Genomic DNA, 11,045 nt, shown 5'->3' with positions numbered 1-11,045 from the left:
CAGGGACTGCCACCAGAATGTGCTTTTCTCAGGGTCCCCACTTAAACCTGGAACCAACACATCATTGGGGTGGCGCTGTGGTCTAAATCACTGAGCCTCTTGGGCTTGCCGATCAGAAGGTCGGCGGTTGGAATCCCCGCAACGGGGTGAGTTCCCATTGCTCTGTCCCAGGCTCCTGCCAACCTAGCAGTTTGAAAGCACACCAGAGCAACTAGATAAATAGGTACTGCTGCAGTGGGAAGGTAAACGGCATTTCCGTGCACTCTGGTTTCCGTCACGGTGTCCCGTTGCGCCAGAAGTGTTTTAGTCATGCTGGCCACATGACCCGGAAAGCTGTCTGTGGACAAACGCAGGCCCCCTCGACTTGAAAGCGAGATGAGCGCTGGAACCCCATAGTCACCTTTGCCTGGACGTAACCGTCCAGGGGTCCTTTACCTTTACATTTTACATCAGCAGTGGTTGGTGGCCATTGGACACTGGTAGGGTGGAAGGCAGGGAGACTGGCACTAGGGGGCGCCAGAGGCAATGAGAGGCAGAGCAGACCGATTAGCTGTACTCCTTGCTGAGTTCTACAAGGGCAACACCAAGAGGAAGGAAGAGGAATCTTTACAGTCAACCCCCCCCCCCCCGGCCTGGTTGTTGTAAATAAGAAGCCACCACCTGCTCCTATTTGTTGTTGTTGTTTAGTCGTTTAGTCGTGTCTGACTCTTCGTGACCCCCTGGACCAGAGCACGCCAGGCACTCCTGTCTTCCACTGCCTCCCGCAGTTTGGTCAAGCTCATGTTCGCAGCTTGGAGAACACTATCCAACCATCTCGTCCTCTGTCGTCCCCTTCTCCTTGTGCCCTCCATCTTTCCCAACATCAGGGTCTTTTCCGGGGAGTCTTCTCTTCTCATGAGGTGGCCAAAGTCTTGGAGCCTCAGCTTCAGGATCTGTCCTTCCAGTGAGCACTCAGGGCTGATTTCCTTCAGAATGGAGAGGTTGGATCTTCTTGCAGTCCATGGGACTCTCAAGAGTCTCCTCTAGCACCAGAATTCAAAAACTGCTCCTATACGCACACTCAAAGCTATGCTGTCATGATTGTTAAGGTTACCAGACATCCCCGTTTCCCGGGGTCAGTCCCCGGATTTACAAATCAGTCCCCATTCAAAATCCATTCAAGTTGAAAAGTGTCCCCGGATTCATTGAAAAAAATCTGGTAACCTTATGTTAAGTAGAACCTGCATGGACGAGGGCATCAGACCTCTTGAGTAACATTCGGGGGAAGCAACAGGCACGAGACGGCTGCGCCTCTTAGCCACTGCTTGTGGGCTTCATTCACTGTGGGAAATAGGATACTGGGACTAGATGGCCCTTTGGTTAGGCCCACCTCAGCTTCCCTTGTGCTAATAGCCATGATAGGAATGGAACCTGCATCTCCAGGAGCAGTCTACCTCTGGTCTGATCCAGCAAGGCTCCTCTGATGTTCATACACTACCTATTTTATATTTTGCTCATCATCAATCTTTATTACGGTCCAGAGACCCAACAAATCGTTACAAAGCAATGCACAATTCAGGCAGCCTACCTCCAGGTTAAACAAGCATTTTGTTCAGACTTAAAGATAGGGATCGTTGGTTTTTGCAACCACCGATAAAAACTTCGCCACTGCTAATGTTCTAGCGTTTGTCCGGTCTTCCAATAGGAACCTGACATAGTGAGCCTCTGATTTTCCCGGGAAATATACCAGCAAGGGTAATATCGGTTCAGCCCTGGCTTGCTCATATTTCGCACAGTGCAGCAAAATATGTTTTATAGAATCGATGTCTTGAGCACACAAGCAAAGTCTGTCCTTATTTTGCATATATATATATATATATATATTTATCAAAAACACATAATTCAAGAACATATCAGAAATAGCAAAAAAGATACAGTTAAATTAAAATTAAACGTACCAAAATAAGGTGCACATTTGGGTTGCTGCATTCACATCAGTATTTGTCATTGAGAATAGCTTTAATTACAGGTAGGTAGCCGAGTTGGTCTGCCGTAGTCGAAACAAAATTTAAAAATTCCTTCCAGTAGCACCTTAGAGACCAGCTAAGTTTGTTATTGGTAGCTGAAGAAGTGTGCATGCACACGAAAGCTCATACCAATAACAAACTTAGTTGGTCTCTAAGGTACTACTGGAAGGAATTTTTTATTTATTTTGAGAATAGCTCGATAATCTTCCAAACTGGAAAACTTCACTCGTAGTGCCTTGAAACTGGGGCAACGCTGCCGTCGCATGGCTCAACTGTGTATTGCAGTTCAGAGGCTGAAATGGGAGCCCCCTCCGCCCATCCCACAATTTGGCTTTTAGAAAAGCCTCCGTAGAAGCCTTCCCCCCAGCCAATCTTCATTGCCGAGCAGGAGTAGAAAGGAGGGACAAGAAGGAGGTGTCGCCAAGTAGAGAGGAACCAGGTCTGCCCCTGACTTGCAGGATAGTCCTTCTCCACCCTGAGTTAATTACAGATTTCTGAAAATCAAGGATGGGGTTCGGCAAACTACGTACACATCCCATGGAATTGTTTGTGTGTGTTTTCAGGGATGGAGAAAGAGCGGGTCCTCCTTTGTCAGTTGCCCTTAAAAAAAAGATAGAATGCTCTTTACTGTGGAGGTTCTGCTCCTAACCATTTTGCCCTCTTGCAGAACAACTTTATGAGCACCTCTGCCATGCCGTTTCCAGAGCGATTCAGCAACACGGCATGCATTGCTGGGGGTTCAAGAACTGGAGTCCCCAAAGCACCCTTTGGGTGTTGGCAGAGCTAAGCATGCAGCTCTTTGCATCTTGGCCCGATTTACACAGCCTGACATTCCTGTGTTAATTTGTCGGTTCAGTTTGCATGCATTGAGCTGTGGGGAAGCTTGTGGATTCAGCAGGGAGACTATCCATTTCTGGGTAAGGGAATCTCCGGTGGGCTGGGCTGGCCAAGACCTCTCCCTGCTCAGGACTCTGCAGGCAGCCACAGCCTGTTCATTAAGACTGGTAGGACAGTTGCTGTAAACAAAAATTTGCCCTTTTCCCCCTTATGGGGTATCCAAGAGCCCATATAGAGCCCTCACGTAGGTTCCCTATTGGTAGGAGAAAATATCAGAGGCCAACCAGAGAATATTGAGAAGCAGAAAAGCTAGTAAGCTTGATCTTTATTGATCTCTTGCAACAGGGTCCTCACTCACCACACGCAGGAGGGAGGAACCCCGAACAATGGCGCACAAGGCCTTATATAGACATTTTAAATTCCCTGCCCTGGAGCTCAAGACCACCACTCCATACATCATACATACATCACAGAAGGGGTGTAACCTAAGACCAACCCCCAGATACATCATACCTACATCGCAGAAAAGGCGGTCTACAGCAGAAATCTGAGTGACTTGTTTATCTCGTCTGACAGGTTACCTGTTTAATTGTCACTTGATTGGATTGCCTGGGGAGCCTGGCCAGTCTTTTGTAATGATAAATACTTAGTTTCTGAGCCAGCTCACAGGCTCACACCTTATTCATATCTTAAATGTGCCCTTAAGACAGGATTTGTGAAGGGAAAAGACAATGGGGAGGTTTCCCACTTTGACCTTGCAGAGAAATAATTGAGGTCAATTTGTTCAGGAAATTTTTTCTGTGGGGTTTTCAGACATGTGGTTTATATATTTATGTACGTGTTTGCTTGGTACATTTATGAACATTTATTACATATATAAGACCTTAAAATACTTATCACACAGTCAAGGCTCTCCAATATTTATAAAGATATTGCGAGCAATTACTGGAGGTGTGGGGTGTGGGGAAAGCAATGGAGACATGAACCACATGTGGTGGATGTGTAGAAAAATAAGAGAATTTTGAGGCCTGATATACGAAGAGCTGAAGAAAAATCTTTGGAATAACATTTTTTTAAAAAACCAGAAGCGCTTCTGCTAAGTATTGTTGGTAAAGATATCCCGAAAAACTTAAGAGAAATATTTTTATACACCACGATGGCAGCAGCCAGAACACTAGTAGCAAAAAATTGGAAAGGGGAAAATGTTCTGACTTGAATGGAGTGGCAGAATAAGCTTCAAGAATATATGGAAATGGCGCAATTGACCAACAGTTTAAGGGGTAATTCAAGACAAGAATTTGGAAGGGAAAAAATGGGACAAATATAAGAGATATCTGCAAAAATATGCTGGAGGTTTATCGTCTATGACAGCACTTGATTGACTTTGGATAAAGAAACATATGAGAAATAAGATCAATGGTACAAGCTGTAAGAATGTATTAGAGAATATATAAAGAATAGAGTAATAATGGTCGGTACATTCACTATCAAAATAAAATTATACAACGGGAATTGACAGGAAGTCCAAAGTCCTTAGCATATTTTTTGTTAATAATTTTTGATAAGAATTTTGGTTAACAATCACATAAAAGGTAACATAAATACAGCAGAAGTTCAAGGTTTATATATAGGTAAGAAAAGATAAAGTATATGTAAAGGGAGATGGGAAAGGTTTCTCTCAATATTTTCTGTGCCTTGTACTTTGTACCTAAGAAGAGTTGTTCACCATATTATCTGCACCTAAGTAAATTCCTAAGTAAATCTCTGAGCTAATCTTACTTCTGCAAATTTCGGCCAGACAGTTAGCAAAGACAGCAGTTATTTGCAAAGTCTAAATCAGACAGGTCAGGAGGCCGTTTCCTGTCTAACCAGCTATCTGAAACTGCTGATGTTAGCTACAGGTCAGAAGGTCGTTTCCTGCCTAGTCAGCTAGCAAGAAACCGCTGCTGTTAGCAGTAACTAACCAGACCTACTAAATTTGGCGGGCAGGTCAAAAGTTCATTTCCTACCCAGCTGCTTAAAGAGGCCCCTTTTCCTGCCTTATGCTTACTAATGCAAAGATGAAGACACGTGTACGAAGGAGAGAGGAGAGATTGCTTAGCTAGCAGAAAGACGGGAATGTTTAGCAAGCAATAAAATGTGTTTAGCAAGCAATATAGATGTGCTATGTAAGGGAATAATTTGAGAAGGTATGGGAGGGGGGAGAGTGTTCAGAAGAGTATAAGAAGTCTGTAGATGCGTATTTCTTTACAGCCAGTTTATTTTCAGGAGCTATCTAGCTGGCTGTCTCTGTGTACAGAATGTTTCTGTGGACAGATTTTAATAAACTTTTTCTCCAAAGAAGATTTTGCTTTCCTGGTACTTTTGTTCCCTCCAAGGTCCGGGGATGGCGTGGCTGATGGATCCCTAGGTAAATAAGGCTTCATTTCTTTGGGGGCTCGTCCGGGATCAGCCCTCTCCCCAATACGGACCAGAGGGCCAGGCTCAACCAAGGTGAACAGCTCAGCAGCGTTTGCAGGCTTCAGCGCGCACCCCGCCTGTTTTGTGGGGGAAGCCGGCCACACTGTCCTGCAGTGGAGACATCTTGTTGAGGGAGAAAAACAAAGAGGACGGCGCCGAGGGGACAGGTCCGCAGCGGAAAACGGTAAGCCCAAGGGAAAGGGCATGGGCCCCCAAGGAAAAGGGGGGCGAGGTCTGATCAAGCCTCACCTGGTTGTGCAGAGGGCCACCAGGAAGGGAAAAAAGGGCGTGGCAGTGTTATGCCACCAGTAAGGTTTGGTAAAAAGGGGACTGGTTGTGCAGGAGAGTGCCACCAGCAAAAATTTGGAACAGAAGAGGGAGGGATATATATATATTGTGATTTTTTTGGTGTGTTTTGAGTATTGCATGCTGAAGTTATTTTGGTGTGTTTTGTGTATTGCATGCTGAAGTTATTTTGGTGTGTTTAGTGTGTTACATGTTGAAATTATATTGGTGTGTTTTGTATGTTGTATGTTGCATGTCAAGATACTCTAGTGACTGAATTGTGAAGTGTGGGCCAGGGCTTAGCGTTCCCCTTGGGTGATTGCAGGGTTGTGCATTTTCTGGCAGGTCTGTTGTGTGAGAGAATTTTTACTGTGAATAGTAGCGAAGTATCTGGAAGAAATGGGTTCTGGCCAAAGTAAAAGTACCCCTTTGAAATGCTTTTGGAGATTCAAGCTGATGAGAGGGGAAGATGAGGACATTGTGAATTAGATTGGCCCACCAAAAAGAACAAATTGGCCGTCCACCGGGACCCTTGATTTGCAACTCATTAATCCATTATATCAGAACATTTTGAATGTCCACCCTGATCAAATCCCCTACATTTCCACATGGAAGACCAATGTGGAACAGAACCCCCCCCCCCCCCCGGCTGAAGTCATGCTGCCAAAAAGTCTCAGGCAGCAGTATCTGCTCAGTCAGGAAAACAGGAGGACAACCCCCCAGTCCTCCAGGATTCAGAGAGGGAAGAAGATAAAAGTTTTGATGCCCCCACCGCCTTATGCCCTGGCAACAGCCCTGGCACCACCCCCGCCACAGGGAGCAGATGGCCCAGCCCCAATCCCGTGGACAATGCATTGTTAAGACCTGGGCGAAGATGGAGAAAGGGAGGAACGAGAAGAGGATGATGAGGATGAGGCATTTGTAGGAAGATTGATTAAGTTGACAAGTGATGGAAAGATATGAACAGAGGAACAGGCAGAATGTTTGAAAAAGTATGTGGAACTTTATGAGAAGTGGACGTCAGTCCCCATATGTTAAAAACAGCGGGATGTATAGGGGAACAGAGAAGAAAGTGGCAGAAAGAGTGGGGAAGGCAGTGAAAAGAGTGACCCTCCATAGGGCACATAAAGCACAGGAGAAGGGCGCGGCCAGAGTGATGCCTCTCCATAGAGTGTATGACCCTCCGGCCCCCGCGGGACCTAATGGGGTGGTGCCCAATAGAACTCATACAGTTCAACATGTCCCTTCTCTAGTGCAGATGTTTGTAATTGGAGGAACCAAAACCCTTCATTTGAAGAAAACCCTGCCAAAATAATTAAGCTGTTTGAGGGAATTTTTAAAACATACAACCCCACTTTTTATGATGTGTAATATTTGATGGATGCCCTGCTAGCTACAGAAGAGGCTAGGCGAATTCATGCTGAAGCCCGAGCACACATGAGAGCGCAGGGGGCAGGAGATCAAGCTGTTGCAGCAGGATATCCTGAAACTACACTGAATTGGGATTATCAGATCACTGAAGGGCAAAATACCCTCACCACTTATCGCCAGAATGTCTTAAATGGCATGAGGAGGGCAGCCAGAAAACTCACCAACTTCGTGGAGGCCAGAGAAATAGTACAAGGGACAGAGGAGGCCCCTGGAGCCTACTTAAAGAGGCTGAAGGAAGCCTACCGCCAGTATATCCCTGTGGACCCAGATGAGGCTGCCAATGCCCCTATCATAAAAACTGTCTTTTGTAGCCCAGGCAGCGCCCGATATCCACCAAGAAAAATGAAGGTTTTTATGGGCCACACCCTGAAATGGATGTTAGAAATAGCCCAAACCACTTATAATCAGAGAGAAAAAGAGACCCAGAAGAAAAAAGGAGAAGTACCAGGCAGAGAAGTTGATGGCCCTGAAGACGGGAAGTCCACCGTTAGGAGAAGAAGAGGAGGGCGAGGCCACTTAGGAAAAAGCAACAGCATGCCTTCAAGGATTTGAAAAAGGCATTGCAGCAAGCACCAGCGCTGGGCATCCCAAATCCTGAGAAGCCTTTCTCCCTGTTTGTGGATGAAGACCAGGGAACAGCAAAGGGAGTGCTATGCCAAAAATTGGGAAGCTGGCAGCAGCCCGTGGCATACCTATCTGAGCGCCTGACGCCTACAGAACAAGGTTTACCGCCATGCATGAGAGCAGTTGTGGCAGTAGCTACCCTACTGAACAAAGCAGACAAATTTACTTTTGGCCAAGACACTGTTTGTGTAACCCCGCATGCAGTCCCAGCTCTGCTTGACATGAAGGGTACCTATTTCCTCTCCCAAGCAACGATGAGAAAGTGCCAGATGCTATTGTTGCACCCGCGTTTGAAGTTCCAGGTTACCACAGCCCTCAACCCAGCTGCCCTATTACCGGTAGGAGTAGGTGAGGAGCCCACGCATGACTGCATTGAAGTAATGGATGAGGTGTACTCCAGCAGACCTGACCTTAAAGATGAAGCAGACCCCTAGTGGCCATCATGGTTTATGGATGGAAGCAGCTTCATTGAGGTTGGACACCGGAAAGCAGGCTATGCAGTGGTAGCCCTGGAAGACCAGGTGATCGAAGCAAAGTCACTCCCGCCTGGAACATCGGCCCAGCTGGCAGAGCTAACTGCGCTTACCAGAGCCCTGAGCCTGGCAAAGGGACAGAAGATAAACATTTATACAGACTCTAAGTATGCATTCCTGACTTTACATGCCCATGGAGCCTTATGGAAAGAAAGAGGTTTGCTTACCTCCAGAGGAAGCCAGGTGGCCCACCCACAAGCCTTGTTGAACCTTCTGGATGCTGTATGGGAGCCCGAGGCAGTGGCAGTTATCCATTGTTATGGACACAAGACTGGACCAGGAGAAGTGGCCAGAGGAAACCGATTGGCAGACAGAGTGGCCAAGGAAGCAGCCCAAGAACCGGCCCCCGCCTCGGTTATTGGAGCACTGGTCCCAGAAGAGATTTTAAGCACCACTGACAAGCCAGCTTATACGAAGCAGGAAAGGGACACTGCAGATGCCCAGGAGTTGACATTGTCCAAAGAAGGATGGTACCTTACCCCTGATGACAGGATATGGATTCCAGAGTCCCTTTCTCGGCAGGTTACTCAGAGATACCATGATTCAACCCACATAGGACCAGATGCTACAACCAAGCAGCTGGAGAAATGCTTCTATATAGCCCACCTCTACCAACTGGCAGCCCAGATTTCCAGGAAATGCCTGCTGTGTCAAAAGAATAATCCCAGAGCCGGACCACTGGCTCCCCCAGGGATTCAGCATAGTGGAACTGCACCTATGGAAGATCTTGTCGTGGACTTTACTGAATTACCCCGTTGTGGACTACACCGCTACCTGCTGGTGGCAGTGTGCACCTACACCGGATAGGCCGAAGCATGGCCAACAAAGACTGAAAAGGCATTTGAAGTAACCAGGTGCCTGCTTAGGGAAATCATCCCTCGCTATGGATTGCCAAGGTCCATAGGATCTGACAATGGACCAGCATTTGTTCATGCAGTCCTACAGGGACTGGCAAAAGCGCTCCAGATCAACTGGAAGCTGCATACTGCTTATAGACCCCAGAGTTCTGGAAAGGTAGAGAGAATGAACAGGACTCTAAAGAATCAGCTGTCCAAGCTGACGCAGGAAACCAGGTCTAATTGGGTGACCATGTTGCCCTTGGCATTACTCAGGGTCCGCAGTCTCCCGTCAAAAAGGACCCATTTGTCACCTTTTGAAATTCTGTTTGGAAGACCAGTTCCATATGTTAGAATGTTAACTCCATATGCTAGCCAAGATGTGCAATTGAATAACTATGTCTCGACAGGTGGACCCAGGCTCGCAACCCCTGTGTGTTGGCTGCATCAGTTCGAGCCAGGTGATGAAGTGTGGGTAAACGATTAGGCACGGACGCAGCTACAACCGTGCTGGAACCTTATATCGTCCTGCTCTCCACACCCACCGCCGTGAAATTCGCCGGCATCACCCCTTGGGTCCACCACACCAGAGTGACCACTACAGATTGGACTGTGCAGTTAAATCCTGATTAACCCCTTCGGCTGACCATCTCCAGACCCTCCGCTGACGACCGCTCTGCTGGTATCACTCCGGAGGCTGATACCTCCGGCTGAAGAATTGGATGGGAGGGGCGCCCGCGGGCAGCGCTCCCAACGTACCTGTTCTACGAACTCACCCACCTGAGAATATCCTACCACAATATAGGGACAGAGCGAGACTTACAATAATTTGGGAAGGGGACCACCCCATTGGGCATTTGACTCCTCACCAGGCTAGAGTTTTAGCAGCAGTCTATTCTTGTGGGTGTGTTGCTTTTTATTTCTCACCAAACCCCCCTCCAGGAGGTGCTTCTCTTTCTCCCACTCATCGAAGTACCATACACCCAGTGGGCCTTAGAGGTAGTTACACACATACCCTTGAGTGACTGACACGATACCCACCATGACTGAATATTGGTGGGAGGAACCATGGAGATATTGGGGATGGTGGGTAGGAGTGATATGTACCGGCCTGCTTGTTTGGATGCTCCTGTATTTTTGTTGGCATGAACGGTATCATATTTGTGGGAGGAAACGTAATCCATCTATACCTTTGATGATTCTCCTTTTCTTTTCTTTGGAGAGCCCACATGTGTATTGGCACAAGAAGGTAAAAGTCCCCCGACCTCCCTTGCCGACATATCCCGTTTGATGACTGAGTGGGGTGCCCATAACTCCTACAATAGGTGGTTACAAATGGCTGAAATGGAGCATGTTGCTTCAACATTTCAGACCATGGCGAGGCTATCCGTGATCTGGCAGCAAGCATTGAAAAGGTGGCACATGTCCCTGTACAAACCTGGGAGGGCTGGGATATGTCTTGGTTGGACGGCATCTTCCCAGGTGGATGGATGGGGAGGATATTTACTATGGTGATAGGCCCAATAATGCTTCTATTGCTTTTCTGCTTCTGTATACCCTGCTTGATGCAATGCTTGCAGAATATGATGGGAAAGATGATGTCTCGCATGATGGGACCTCACGTGACTGCTGTAATGAGAAACTATAAACCCCTACCCCAGAACGAATCTAAGTAATAGATTGTTCAAAAGAAGAGGAGGGAGTAAAGGGAGATGGGAAAGGTTTCTCTCAATATTTTCTGTGCCTTGTACTTTGTACCTAAGAAGAGTTGTTCACCATATTATCTGCACCTAAGTAAATTCCTAAGTAAATCTCTGAGCTAATCTTACTTCTGCAAATTTCGGCCAGACAGTTAGCAAAGACAGCAGTTATTTGCAAAGTCTAAATCAGACAGGTCAGGAGGCCGTTTCCTGTCTAACCAGCTATCTGAAACTGCTGATGTTAGCTACAGGTCAGAAGGTCGTTTCCTGCCTAGTCAGCTAGCAAGAAACCGCTGCTGTTAGCAGTAACTAACCAGACCTACTAAATTTGGC

The sequence above is a fragment of the Podarcis muralis genome, chromosome 16 (assembly GCF_964188315.1).
Source record: "Podarcis muralis chromosome 16, rPodMur119.hap1.1, whole genome shotgun sequence".
Taxonomy (NCBI): Eukaryota; Metazoa; Chordata; class Lepidosauria; order Squamata; family Lacertidae; genus Podarcis; species Podarcis muralis.
Note: the sequence above shows the minus strand (reverse complement) of the source record.